The 14794-nt window shown below is 41.6% G+C and overlaps 1 protein-coding gene across 6 annotated transcripts in view; it reads right to left on the bottom strand.

The window, feature by feature from the left end:
- Positions 1-14320, bottom strand: part of htr1fa (5-hydroxytryptamine (serotonin) receptor 1Fa) — a 148651-nt gene extending 134331 nt beyond the window's left edge. For 2 of the 6 annotated variants that reach the window (XR_011962558.1, XM_072585472.1), the window contains exons 1-3: positions 12626-13262; positions 7919-8116; positions 4965-5038 (exon numbers count right to left, since the gene is read on the bottom strand). The gene's annotated coding sequence lies outside the window, so the exon portion shown is untranslated. Of the gene's footprint in view, positions 1-4964; positions 5039-7918; positions 8117-12625; positions 13263-13540; positions 13727-13821; positions 13919-14037 lie in introns of those variants that run through there. The other 4 variants (XM_072585473.1, XM_072585474.1, XM_072585475.1 and 1 more) reach the window with 3 other exon arrangements.
- Positions 14321-14794: the final 474 nt, after the last annotated feature.

Genomic DNA, 14794 nt, shown 5'->3' with positions numbered 1-14794 from the left:
CAGCATGATACACACTACTGGACATGCTGACTATTGGTGTCAGCTGTATAATCACGTATCAATAGGTTAATTCAACAGTAATTCTCCAAGGTTAATTCATAACGCCTTCAATATTGACCCCTTGAAACCAAATACCAATTAATCCTTCAATATACTTCACATCATACTATTTGGGCAGCTTTATTCAGATCATATTTAACAATTTATACAGGAAAGAACAGCAAAACTAACGTGCAGAACAGTTTATGGAGAATTATGGTTTGGTTTATATTTTATTCTGATAAAACATTAGAGCGCAATCAGTTTAGAACTGAAAGCTGAATGAGTTGGCTCATTGAATTGATCTTGAACTAGTAAAAGAAAGAAATAATAACATCTTTGAAGCAGAAATTGATGAAACACAACCTGGATTTAGATTGGGTGTAGGAATAAGAGAAGGATATTCAACCTTAGAATAATCATTGATAAATACCTAGAAGTAAACAAGAACATTTCCAAATGCTTCAGAGATTATTAAAAGACATTCAATCATATTAATGAGCAAAAACTAATTGATGTGTTACTGAAATCTGATACTGACATTTAAAATTGTGAGAATTTTTCCAGAGCTTATACGGGGATTAAATTATGATCACCATGTTAGAGGACTGGCAATCAGATATTGGAAGAAGTACAACAAGGTATGTACTGTCACCAATCTTCACACAGGATAAACATTTTGAAGACAAACACAAAACACATTTGTGGTACACTGATGAGACAGCACTATGTGCAGATTCAGAAGAGGACTACAAAATATAAACTAACAAGTAAAATGTAGAAGTATACAATGTAGTATGAAACTAATCAGACAAAAACACTTGCAGTCAAAAAGGAGTACAGTGGAAGAAACTAGAATGAAGATTGAAGTGGACAGCATTAGTGTGCAACATGGAGATAAAGAAAAGATCACCAAAGATGACAACTGCAGTGCTGAAGTCAGAAGGACTGGGATGGCTATAAATAATTGAGGGATGAATTTTTTTGTGGCTAAATGTCAATGTTTTGAGTTTGATCGAAGGTTTTGCTCAGTGAGGCTTAGAGAGCTTTCTCATTATGTAATACCAAATTCACCTCATTAACTACTTATCCAGCCCCTGCAACACCCCATTTATCTGACGCTAGCTCAATTTTACAACCCTCCATAGCTGGAAAAATGCACCGTTGACTGGCGACTCCAGAATGGGTATATGTCCTTGTTGTTGGCATAATCTTTAAAAGGCCATTATGCCCCAGTCAAAGCACTGTCAGACAGGAGCCACAGTACACAGTTTGCCTAGACATGGCAGAGGAGGGGAATTTGATACAACGTTTTGCAGATAGACACTGAAGATCTGTGTGGATGGAGTGTGTAGCATATGAGGGCCATCCTCTTTTGCAAGAAACTGCCAACGGAGGCCATGACACTAGACCCTGTCAGCCTGCTCCAAGGTCACCACCTGGATCGAGATGGTCTCTACTCTCTGGAGGAATGTCCATTCACGTCAATGACCTACTTGGATCCATCAGGCTAAATATAACCATCTGTTCTTTGCTAACTCATTCACCTTCACCTCTGCTACTATACCCATCTCTGACCAAGGCTCATAATCTATCAGAATCCCTTTTGCATGCAACATTCTTCTTTCACTTGCTTCACATCCCTTAACTCTATACACCATTAAACCTGCATGTCCTCTGCACTGCCTTCTCACTCAATCAGGACAACTCACCATTTTATCCCCATCTGCACTAGCACTAAAAGCTGGACTAGCCACTTTCATGTCTGTCAATATCTCCCTTATTCTCATTACAAGAAAACACAATCCACAATAATGCAGAAAGAGCCACGGCAGTTCAAGGATGCCCACATTTGGCTTCTCACCTCTTAGAAGGAGTGTATCCTGATCCTGACTGCATCAATCGACTGATTGACCATGTCCAAGTCCCTGGACTGGTATTGGATGCTGCCCTTGACTTACAGTACCAGGACTCCCCGACTGAGGATTATTTCCTTTGACTTGACTGAGTATTGCTGAAAACCATAACAAACCTACTGGCTTTGTGCCTATGCTCAAGGACATGGCACGGCAAAGCATTGCGAACTTTGGTAGATTTGGCAGAGGGGGCAAAGTGCAAGCCAAGCTAGGGATGCAGTGAGTATCCAGGTAGGCTCAAAGTAAGTGAGCACCATGCAGGCAAGCACTTGTTCCAATCTGCGAGCTGGGTATCTGTCCCTGTGCACGAAGTGTTCTTGCAGCAGCATTGCAATGTACCGAGGTGCAGCTTTAAAGGTCAGAAACGTATTGTAAATGGTTTGATACGCCATGATCAAGCAGAGAGGCTAGTAAGATATGTGCATGTGGAATGTGTGTGGTTGCTGCCCTTGGAACATGCCCTGATATTCTGTAGTACTCTAAGCACATTATTCGTCTATGTAGGTCCAAAATGGAGGTCCTTAGGAGCAAGCAGTGAGCTGAAGACACCAGGCACCTGCTCAGACTTCCATGTTGAGCTTCGCAGCATCAATTGCGTTCACGGCAGACAGTAAGAGAGGAGACTTCACGTTAATGAGGCAGGTACTCATCTAGAAATCTAGAACTCTGTAGGGAAATGTGATTTGTTACTGCTGGTGTCAAAACAGGTTCTACTCAACTTCTCATGTGATTCTCTCAGACATCTTGCTATAACTCACATTGTCCAAGTCCCTGTAAAATTCCACGTTTAATGGAGATAAATGATGTATTAATAACAAGAAAACTTGTAGCAAAACTTATAATGAAGAAAATAAAAACCGATAAGATGCTAGATTCGATTAGAAACCTGAACAATAAGTGAAAGAAAATAAACTGCTTTGAAATGTGGATGCGAAGACATTTGGCATCAATTCCATGCATAGATCATAAGACAATTGAAGATGTGTTTGAAATCATAGGAACAAAAAGAACTCTAAAACGTGACATCCGGAAAGGAAAATATCAATATTTCAGCCGTTATACAAGCGCTGAAAATCTGCAGAGATTTCATCTAGAGGGCAGCATGAAGGGCAACTAAAAATGGAGTCAACTGAGGTTTTGTGGGATGACAGACATCACAGAGTGATTGCAGATGAGTTGCTGTGGATTTGTAAGCATTGTGTGAGACAAACAAGCATGGCATTTGATGAGAGTAGATTGCCTGGTATGGGCTGCCACAAGCTGCAGCAGCAGATTACAGCTACAGTGTATCAACTTGCACATAATACAGATACCTGTGAATTTATAATACATTTTTGAATGTTGGGAAACCCATAGAACATTGAATATAGCTAATTGGTTAATACATTGATCTAAAATTTGACAGTGAGAATAGACACAAATTTCTTCTGTAGTACTCTAAGCACATTATTCGTCTATGTAGGTCCCAGTTCAGATTGCCATTTTTTTTAATCTGAAAGGCAAAGAAGAGCAGGGCTCAGCAAAACCACTGTACTTTTGACAATTAACGGACACAGCTGAAAGCTGACACCAAGCAGCCTATGCATAGTTTTTGTCTGAATGCAGACCTTCTAACTCTACAACTGAGGAACATGACATCAATGTGCATCAGTGCTGGAATTGTTGCTGTTTCTGTTTACGGTGCCTCATAACAGTAGCTATGCTGCTTCAATCTATGTGAACTACTTCAGGCTGCTTCATTCACATTCCTTCTAATATATATATATATTAGAAATGTTTCACCTAATCCATCAAGCTTTCCTGATTCAGATATGTTGCAGCTGTATATGCAATCACTATGGGTGGCACGCTGGCTCAGTGGTTAGCACTGTTGCCTCACAGCACCTGGGATCTGGGTTCAATTCCACTCTCAGGCAACTGTATGGGAGTTTACACGTTCTCCCTGTGTCTGCATGAGTTTCGTCCGGGTTCTCTGGTTTCCTCCCAGAGTCACAAAGATGTGCAGGTTAGGTGGATTGGCCATAATAAATGCAGGGTTACAGGGGTAGAGTAAGCTGGTGGGTCTGGGTGGAATGCTCTTCAGAGGATCAGTGTGGACTCAGTGGGCTGAATGGCCTGCTTCCACATTGTAGGGGTTCTGTGACTAACCCCTCCACCCTCCTATAGTTACATAATGCCTTGTGAGAGGCACAATATATTAACATCAGTCTGCCAATTCTTGATTTTGCACAGACAGATTTTCAGCAAAGCGGTGATTCCCCCATGCAGTTGTTGGACAATACCATGTTTAAACTGGATGTATACAATTCCGTCAAAACTCAAGAGGTTTGACACCATAAAGCAGCTGACTTGACTGGCACCACATCTGCAAACATCGACTCTCTTCACCATTGACACTCAGTAGCAGCAGTGTGCTCCGTTTATAAGACTCACTGCAGAAATTCCACTAAACTTCCTTAGACAGCAAACCTTAGATAGTACCTTCCAAACCCATAACCATTACCATCTAGAAGGATAAGGGCAGCAGATACTTGGAAACCCTACCACCTGCAAGTTCCCCTTTTGAGCCACTTCGCATTTTAACTTCCAAATATGTCCTTATTCCTTTAGTGTCAGTGGGCCAAAATCCTGGAATATCCTCCCTAATGGCATTGTGGGTCTGCCTACAGCACATGGACTACAGCAGTTCAAGAAGGTTGCTTGCCACCAACCTCTCAAGGGCAACTAGGGATGGCAACAATGGCTGACCAGCCTGCGATGCCCACATCCCGCAAGTGAATAAAAAAACAAGTATCCTGACTATAGCGCCCTATGCATCTATTTCCTGAGTTATCAGCAACATGCCAGCATTGACAAGGGGAGTCCTTCTTCAGTAAAAATGAGGAGCTGGGCACTGAACAAGGAGAAAGGAGGCTGGGTGTGGTGTTCCTATCAGAGAGTGCTTTCACAACTTGACAGGTAACTGCCAGTTTCTTGCAAGTTAGTTTAGTTGGCTTGCATTTTACTCACCTTCAGCTGGACTCCCCACAAAACTCCGGTCCTCAATGGATCCTCTGAGTAGCAACTTTATCACACACGGATTCCTGATGAAGAACACAAAGATCTGCAAGATCAGCAGCACCAGGAGCAACAAGAGCATTCACAGCAGCAGCTCCAGCTGCCTTCTTCTCTAAGAACATGTAACATCACTGGGCAAGAGGGGATGGATACTGAGATCCTCCTCCAAGGATCTGCAGTTTCCTTCAAGACCTACTTCTCATCAGACCAGATCGACATGCATTGCCAGTGGTCATTATGCTGTCGATGTTGTGGCCATTACGGAGACATGGATAGAGCATGGACAGGAATGGCTGTTGCAGGTTCCGGGATTCAGATGTTTCAGTAAGAACAGAGAAGATGGTAAAAGAGAGGGAGGTGTGGCATTGTTGATCAGGGACAATATTACAGTTGTAGAAAGGATGTTTGGGGACTCGTTAAGTGAGGTAGTATGGGCTGAGGTTAGAAACAGAAAAGGAGAAGTCACCATGCTGGGAGTTTTCTATAGGCCTCCGAATAGTCCCAGAGATGTAGAGGAAAGGATAGCAAAGATGATTCTCGATAGGAGTGAGAGAGGCAGGGTAGTTGTCATGGGGGACTTCAACTATCCAAATATTGACTGGGATCACTACAGTACGAGTACTATAGATGGGTCAGTTTTTGTCCAGTGTGTGCAGGAGGGATTCCTGACACAGTATGTAGACAGGCCTACAAGGAGCAAAGCCACTTTAGATTTAGTACTGGGTAACAAGCCTGGCCAGGTGTTAGATTTGGAAGTAGGAGATAGCAATCACAATTCTGTCAGGTTTACTTTAGTGATGGAAAGGGGTAGGTGTACTCCACCGAGCAAGAGTTACAGCTGGGGAAAGGAAGTTACGATGCAATTAGGAAAAATTTAGGAAGCGTAGAATGGGGAAGGAAACTGCAGGGGATGAGCACATGAAAAATGTGGAGCTTATTCAAGGAAAAGCTCCTGTGTGTCCTAGATAAGTATGTACCTGTCAGGCAGGGAGGAAGATATAGAACACGTGAGCTGTGGTTTACTAAGGAAATGGAATCATCCCTGGTCAAGAAGACGAAGAAAGCTTATGTTAGGATAAAATGTGAAAACTCAGTTAGGGCGCTTGAGGGTTACAAGGAAGTCAGGAAAGACCTAAAAAGAGAGCTCAGAAGAGCCAGAAGGGGACATGAGAAGTTGTTGGCAGATAGGATCAGGGTTAACCCTAAGGCTTTCCATAGGTATGTCAGGAATAAAAGAATGGCGAGAGTTAAATTAGGGCCAATCAAGGATAATAGTGGAAAGTTGTGTGTGGAGTCAGAGGAGAGAGGGGAAGCACTAAATAAATATTTTTCGACAGTGTTCACTATAGAAAATGAAAATGTTGGCGAGGAAGATACAGAGATACTTGCATCTAGACTAGAAGAGATTGAGGTTCACAAGGAAGAGGTATTGGAAATACTGCAGAGTGTGAAAATAGACAAGTCACCTGGGTCGGATGGGATCTATCCTAGGATCCTCTGGGAAGCAAGGGAAGAGATTTCCGAGCCTATGGCATTGATCCTCAAATCATCATTGTCTCCAGGAATAGTGCCTGAAGACTGGAGGGTAGCAAATGTGGTTCCCTTGTTCAAAAAGGGTAGTAGAGACAACCCTGGTAATTACAGACCAATGAGTCTCACTTCAGTTGTTGGTAAAATGTTGGAAAAGGTTATAAGAGATAGGATTTATAACCATCTAGAAAAGAATAATCTGATCAGGGACAGTCAGCACAGTTTTGTGAAGGGAAGGTCATGCCTAACAAATCTCATTGAGTTTTTTGACAAAGTGACCAAACAGGTAGATGAGAGTAAACCAGTTGATGTGGTGTATATAGATTTCAGCAAGGCATTTGATAAGGTTCCCCACAGTAGGCTATTATACAAAATGTGGAGGAATGAGATTGTGGGAGACATAGCAGTTTGGATCAGTAATTGGCTTGCTGAAAGAAAACAGAGGGTTGTAGTTGATGGAACATGTTCATCTTGGTGTCCAGTTACTAGCCGCATACCGCAAGGGTCGGTGTTGGGTCCACTGCTGTCGTCATTTTTATAAATGACATGGATGAGGGCTTAGAAGGGTGGGTTAGTAAATTTGCTGATGACACTAAGGTCGGTGGAGTTGTGGATCGTGACGAAGGATGTAGTAGGTTGTAAGACAGACATAGATAGGATGCAGAGCTGGGCTAAGAGGTGGCAAATGGACGTTAGTGTGGACAAGTGTGAGGTGATACACTTTGGCCAGAGTAATCAGAATGCAAAGTACTGGGCTAATGGTAAGATTCTTGGGAGTGCAGATGAGCAGAGAGATCTCGGTGTCCATGTACACAGATCCCTGAAAGTTGCCACCAAGATTGACAGGGTTGTAAAGAAGGCATACAGTGTTTTGGCCTTTATTAATAAAGGGATTGAGTTCCGGAACCATGAGGTTATGCTACAGCTGTACAAAGCTCTGGTATGGCCACACTTGGAGTATTGTGTACAGTTCTGGTCACCGCATTATAAGAAGGATGTGGAAGCTTTGGAAAGGGTGTAAAGGAGATTTACTAGGATGTTGCCTGGTATGGAAGGAATGTCTTACGAGGAGAGGCTGAGGGCCTTGAGGCTGTTCCTGTTAAAGAGAAGCAGATTGATAGGTGAATTAATAGAGACATACAAGATAATCAGAGGGTTAGATAGGGTGGACAGGGAGAGCCTTTTTCCAAGTATGGGGACAACAAACACGAGGGGACACAACTTCAAAGTGAGGGGAGATAGGTATAAGACAGATGTCAGAGTTAGTTTCTTTACTCAGAGAGTAGTAAGGGTATGGAATGCTTTGCCTGCATCGGTAGTAGATTCGCCAAGTTTAAGTGCATTTAAGTCGTCATTGGACAAGCATATGTACGTACATAGAACAGTGTAGGTGGGATGGCCTTCAGATTAGTATGACAGGGCGGCGCAACATCGAGGGCCGAAGGGCCTGTACTGCGCTGTAGTGTTCTATGTTCTATGTTCTATGTCTGTCATTGGAAGGTCTTTTTTGTCCACCACACTCCCTATTCCCTGTTGGGTTTCTGTCTTTCTCCGAAGTTTTGCAAGCTTTTCTCCTGCAAAGACAAAAATAAGCACTTTATGAGCATGAGGCTTGTATTGTGTGCAATGCAGGGAACAATATTTATGCTGAGTGGGTGTGAGGCATGGGTGATGGTGGGAAATAGGATGAAGGAGGGGGGTAAATGTTGACTGCTCAGATAGGGAAGTCCAGAGGAACTTGGAAAGAGAGAGAAATGCACGGTGCTGTTAGGTGAGTTGTTCTGAGAAGCGCTGTCCAGGAGAGTATTGATGAAATCAGAGTGTGATGGGCCACTCCTATCCTCTTGAGACTGGTGCACTGCCTCATGGTTAAAGAGAACATGAGGCTGAGTCATTAAGTATATTCAAAGCTGAGACAGATAGATTTTTAACCAGTAAGGGAATCAAGGGTTACGGGGAAACCGCAGAAAAGTGGAGTTGAGGATTATCAGATCAGCCACAATCTCATCGGAAGCAGACTTGATGGGCTGAATGGCTTACTTCTGCTCCTATGTCTTATGATCTTTCAGGCATGCTGCTGATATCTCAGTCACTTCCACAAAAAATTATCTGTGCCTTTCAACCATGGGGATTATATCACCACCATCCCTCAAATCTCACAGTTGGTGTTCCAAATACGAGTAAGATGCATAGGAGACAGCCTTCCCAGGTCTCCTCTGTGCCATTGTGCTTGATGCATCCTAAGGAATCCAATTTCACTTGAGCCACTCTAATCCAACTGGGCCATGGCAAAACCTACTGCCAATTTTTACAAATTCTCAATCCCTTACACATCTTGTTGTTTTAGCTGGTGTTATCATTTCTAAATTCAACAGATGGTTTGGTTCAGCAAACAAGTTAAAATCATACCATATGCACAAAAACTAATTATTTTTTCTTTCCATGCATAGATACATATTCTTAATTCTAATTTATATCCAAACACATTTGTGAAATGCTCATTTCAAAGTGCAAAAGAGTACTATGGGTGGCATGGTGGCACAGTGGTTAGCACTGCTGCCTCACAGCGCCAGAGACCCGGGTTCAATTCCCACCTCAGGTGACTCTCTGTGTGGAGTTTGCACATTCTCCCCGTGTCTGCGTGGGTTTCCTCAGGGTGCTCTGGTTTCATCCCACAATCCAAAAATGTGCAGGTTAGGTGAATTGACCATGCTAAATTGTCTGTAGTGTTAGGAGAAGGGTATGGGTCTAGGTGGTATACACTTTGGCGGGTCGGTGTGGACTTGTTGGGCTGAAAGGCCTGTTTCCACACTGTAAGTAATCTACTAAGAAGAGAAAATGCAGAAATTTTATACAATGTTTAAGATATGCCGCTTGAAATTCAAAAGCTTCTTGGAGTGTGCAAACCATCCTCAGTCACAGCAATTAGCCTCAGTTCATCTCAGAATCTACATGGATTAGCCTTTTGACCTAAACAAACAAGTCACTTCAAAGACATCAACTTTCATATTATAAAATACAAAACACACCAATGAAAGCACTGCATCATCTGACTTAACTTGAGCAACACCATGAGAGACTGGTGGGATCTTTCACATTAAAAAAAACCTGACAGCAACGAAACAGACCACCCAGTCACAAAGTGGATTCGATTAATGGAATTCTGATTCAAAAGAAGTTGAGTTTTCAAAGAAGGAATACATCGCCTTCCCTCAAAATCACAACAACTAGAAAGAAAATCATTTGATAAGATAAAACAAAGTGGGATTGTGAATTTCTTTTATTTGCCCAGTTTCTGTAATGGTCCCAACAGAACAATGCTGTTTGCATTGCATGTATCTTATTAATGAGTATGTGGAACTTAATAGCAAATTCCCTATTAGCCCAAATGAAGCACTATTAGTTCAATGAGTTGATACGGACATTGGAAATGTTTGTCAGTTTATTTCTCTCATTAGAATAATGTTCTGGGGAAGAATAGCAAAGCAACAATAATGATCACTGATAGTAACTGAAGGTAATCTTCTTCAGAAATCTTAATTCTGACTTCTAATCATGAATAAATGGAAACGAAAGATATATAAAGTTGCAATGTTCTTATTTCAGTGTGTTTTTGTTTATTCGTGATGCACACAAGAAAGATTTATGTGAATTTTTTATCCATTGCACTGAATTGTTTTTGCTATATCCTTAGGAATGAGAAATAATATTTAATAATAAAGCATTCTTTAGACTCTATCAATTTTAATATCATTAACAAAGCATGGTTGGGAGCAGATGGAATAGGATGAGGCTCTGTGAAGCTTCCGTATAAATAGCAAGACAAAATGGTTGGATTGAAAGTTCAATTTCTGCACTAATAAGTACGTTTGTAAATGTTGAATCTATTGAAATTTTATAGAAGCACTTAAAGTTCGAACATACTCTCTGTGAGGTATTGCTTATAATTTTAAAGTTGAAATTTTTGCATCATGCATTTACAAATTTAATGAATAATGTATATTTTTGAAAAGCAATCAAGATTTTCTTGAGGCTGAAGTTCACTCAGAAGTTAGCATTGTATCTATACAGGAGCTTCTGCTAAGTGTAGAAAAAAGCAGGATTTGTCAAAAGTTGTTACATAAGTCATAAATGATAACAATCTACCCACAGTAGTCAACTCCACATGTTGCAGATAGTTTGATCAGCGAACCTATAAATTGTTGGGATTGGCGTTCTGAAATAGTTATATGGGTTTTAACCACTAACATTAGCCTCAGGTGAGACATTTCAATAAATAACCAAAACCTACAGTAAAATGCACAACTTCATTAAATAAAATCAATGCCCAATTTTGACGCTTATTATGTCCAGCTACAAATCAGGAAATGATATTTCATTAAAACAGACAAAATTATAGAATCACATCTTGATACATGTTATTGGAGTTGGAGCCAAAGAGACCCTGAATATTTGTTACTGTCTTCCTCCTACAGTAACCACAGGCGTTCGGCTGGGGACTGTTTCCCTTTTAGAATTGAACTGGCAATCCTCAACTCCACTTTTCTGCGGTTTCCCCGTAACCCTTGATTCCCTTACTGGTTAATTCGTAAATTAACCAGATTTCTGAGATATATCTACACAGGCCAATGACTATGCTTATAATCCTAAGGAACTAAGATGGTAAAAATACCATCTTTATCCATGACATATATCCACAAAGTCCAAACAGTGATTCTGTCCTAATGAAGAGTGGGTGGAAAAGAACAATTTCGTGCTCCATTAGTTCGGGATTTTCTGCACTTACTGTACAATTTACGCTCTCAGCCGCACAGTTTGGTACAAACAGCATCGGACCCAATAGAATATTAAAAAAAAGTCGGGTTGTGAGAAATTCTAATGACCGGTCCTGCTAAACAGTTGCTAAGGTCTACTCATCACAAAGTCAAACTGCATTGAGTTCAATGAGGACTGAGTCAAAAATTCCTTTGCCAAGGAAGTGCTAGAAGAATCAATGAAAAAGTGGAAATAGAATGAGGAATGACGTGGAGGTGCCGGTGTTGGACTGGAGTGGACAGAGTTAAAAAATAAACCTATTGGACTCTAACCCGGTGCTGTCTGATTTTTAGAATGAGACAGATGCACAGGGTGGGAATAGATAGTTAAATTAGCGAAGTTAAAACAAAATGTGGCAGATTAATTAGAACGAGGGCAGAACAATGGTTGATAAATTAATTTCCTCTCTGCCCGAAAAGATTAAGCTGATTGATAAATTGACGTTTATTTCCTGTGTGCTTATCTTATTGCTTCAATAGGTTTGCCATGTCACAAAAGAATATGTAGAAAGGGCGACTTGTTCATGAAGAGATCCAATGAAATACTTAATACACAAAGATCATGCAGAGGATGAAATGTTCCCATCTGACACACTCGAATTACCATTAATAAGATCAGCCATTTCCCTGTTCAACCCTGAGCAGTGTTTGAATTACTTCTATTTCAAATTACACCTTATATCAATCAGTTCATCACTTATGCAGCAAGTATTCTCTATCGGCAGACTGTATGTCGACGACTGAAAACAATACCAATCATACATTAGGAGAAATTGAAACCTGCATTCAACCAATACAACACGATTCATCTTGAAATAACTTTGACCAGAGACGTTAATGCAAAAGTGAGAGGTGATCAATGTAATCTCAACCCGATCTGTGCCTATCCCTTTTCAGATACAACCTTGCATTTTTGCCAATATAAGAATGAGACAGCTCCAAGTCTAGGCGACTTCCTGTGAAGCCCCGTCTTCCTAATTAACTTTTTTTTTGCTCCTGAATAGCTGGTACAAGTGAACACATTTCTAAATGCTAACACATGCGCTGGAGTTCGAACACGTTCAGCATAATATGCGTACAGAACTTTTGCAAAAATTAACAAACTACCGGGCGATCTGGTGTTCACTTCATCAAAGAGCAGCAGAGATGCGGACTTTGCACATGTACCTGTCTCACCCGCAGGAGAACATTAAACCTTTCTAATTGCTTAGATATCCAGAAATACACCGCCCCCACTCCCGTCCGTATATATTAAAGCCCACACAATACCTAGCAACAAATACATGCAGCTGGAAGCTCACATAGTCATTGTTTTCCAAAATGATTGGAAGAGCCCTGGCTGACCGGCCTTGTTGGTTAGCGATGCATCAAGCAGACGGTGTTCACAGCTTGTCAATGTGACCGTGAAGTGATTACTGTTCTACCCCTCTGGTGCCGGGAGCAGGCGCAAAGCCGCCACCACCACGTTCCGGTTTGACTGACAAGTCACCGACCGAGCTGCGGTGGGATCACCCATTTGTCCACACAATAAGACCCGAAGACCGACACGAAAGTTGACGAGATGCGTTTTTTTTTCGCGCGGTTCACGAAGTGATGGATAGACACAGAGAAATGCCGATGCGGGGAGGGGAGACGGGGGCAGACTGGTAATAATGTTTTGAACAGCGGTGTTAGTCACCGCACTTAGAGGGTATTTGCGAGATGGTTTTCATTTCTTTTTTTTCCCCCTTGTGTGTAGGGAAAGATCCGATTCCATCTCAGATTTCAGTCTCTGCAATCGGCTGCCTGACAAAAACTTTGCATCGTCAATTCAACTAATAATTTAGTTCATCCTTCCGAACGGACAACTGTTGATTCGGTTTAGGTAGATAGTGTGGCATTATGTACACCAGGCTCCAACAATCGTCACCCAATATCCTCATCTTCCTGAGTTATACTTTCTGTAAGGATCCCCCACCCACCCCGCGGTTATTTTGTAAGCAGCAGTGTTTCCATGACAACGACCGTAATCAGCTTTGGACATTTGGAGAAATGTAGCTGGTTATGAAGATCAAATATTCCGTTCTGGCAACCTTTGATGGTGGTGTCAGCAATAATGCATTTGAAATTTAACTCTGACCAAATCAATAACTGCTTATAGCATCATAAAGGGATTTAAAAAAAATAATTTCCGAATATGTGTACCTTAGGCATTTGCGACTGGAAACCCAAGCTCAACACAGAGTTCACCTTCCTTTACGCTCCGTTAATGGATCTGTGGCTGATTAAACAGTCTTCTCAGCATTCGAATGTAATTCGTTTTCTGCAGAGTGCTCCAATCCCCATATTCAATGGTTAGTTGTAAGCTCCCCGTTTATAAGTGGAAATTATCTGGAAGATAATTGATCGGAATGAGGCTTGAGTGGTGCACAGACATCAGCATGGTCCCATTTGCAGTGCAATTTATAAAATCATATGTCACTTACCAAACGACGGGATGCACACAGGAGTTGTGCACTCACTGTATCTAAAATCCGTCCGGAGGCTGGGTGAAGATTTTGGTAGACGTGAACTCATCGCTTTCTTGCCAGGGGTCAGCAGAGGAATAAAATGATACAAACGCAATTAAAATGTAATAAGGGATTGAAATGTCGCTTTAAAGTCTGAAAAATAACATTACATTCGAATTTATTGATGCTTACTGTGGGTATCAAATCCCTGTGTCTGCAAGCTTACTGAGGGTTAAAATGACTGGAGAATTTGATACCAGTGCATTCGGTGCTGGTCATGACAGCACAGTTCAAGATCACACTGTCTCCTGGAACAAACTTTAGGAGTGAAAGATCGAGTCTTGATGGACTTTGCTCTAGGGTACATAAGGTACAATATACCGAAGCGGCTGTTTCCGTGCTTTACATCTCTATGACTCGATATAGATTGCATGCTGCAGGATATGAGCAGGTTTGTCTCAAGTTCTCTGTGGATTTTAATCGAGTCGATTCGCCTGCAGTCTTGAGAATTAACGCCTCCACCAACTGAGAGACAAAATGTTTTAATCGTCTGTCTATTAATACCCCACAGCGTAATGTCAGGGTCAGGGAAGCGATGCTGACAGCACATGGACAGATGGGTTCAAAAAGGTGTGGAATGTTTTGCAAATATAAACTATTATTCTACAAGGACTGTTTAGATCATTGTCGAGTGCTGGAAAAGCCTTCATCAGGTTTATGCCCGAAACGTCGATTCTCCTGCTCCTCGGATGCTGCCTGACCTGCTGTGCTTTTCCAGCACCACACTCTCGACAGCATCTGCAGTCCTCACTTTGTCCCTGTTCAGATTATTGGCAAGTATTCTGTTAGAAGCGCAATTAATTGCCATTGGGCAGGGGGTTATAGTGGCTGAGAGATGCAACGGGGAACAACTGGAGATAACAGCAGAATGATGAATGGTATCTAGGCA

The sequence above is a fragment of the Chiloscyllium punctatum genome, chromosome 15, assembly GCF_047496795.1.
Source record: "Chiloscyllium punctatum isolate Juve2018m chromosome 15, sChiPun1.3, whole genome shotgun sequence".
Taxonomy (NCBI): domain Eukaryota; kingdom Metazoa; phylum Chordata; class Chondrichthyes; order Orectolobiformes; family Hemiscylliidae; genus Chiloscyllium; species Chiloscyllium punctatum.
The sequence above is the reverse complement of the archived record's forward strand: the minus strand, read 5'-3'. Positions and strand labels throughout refer to the sequence as shown.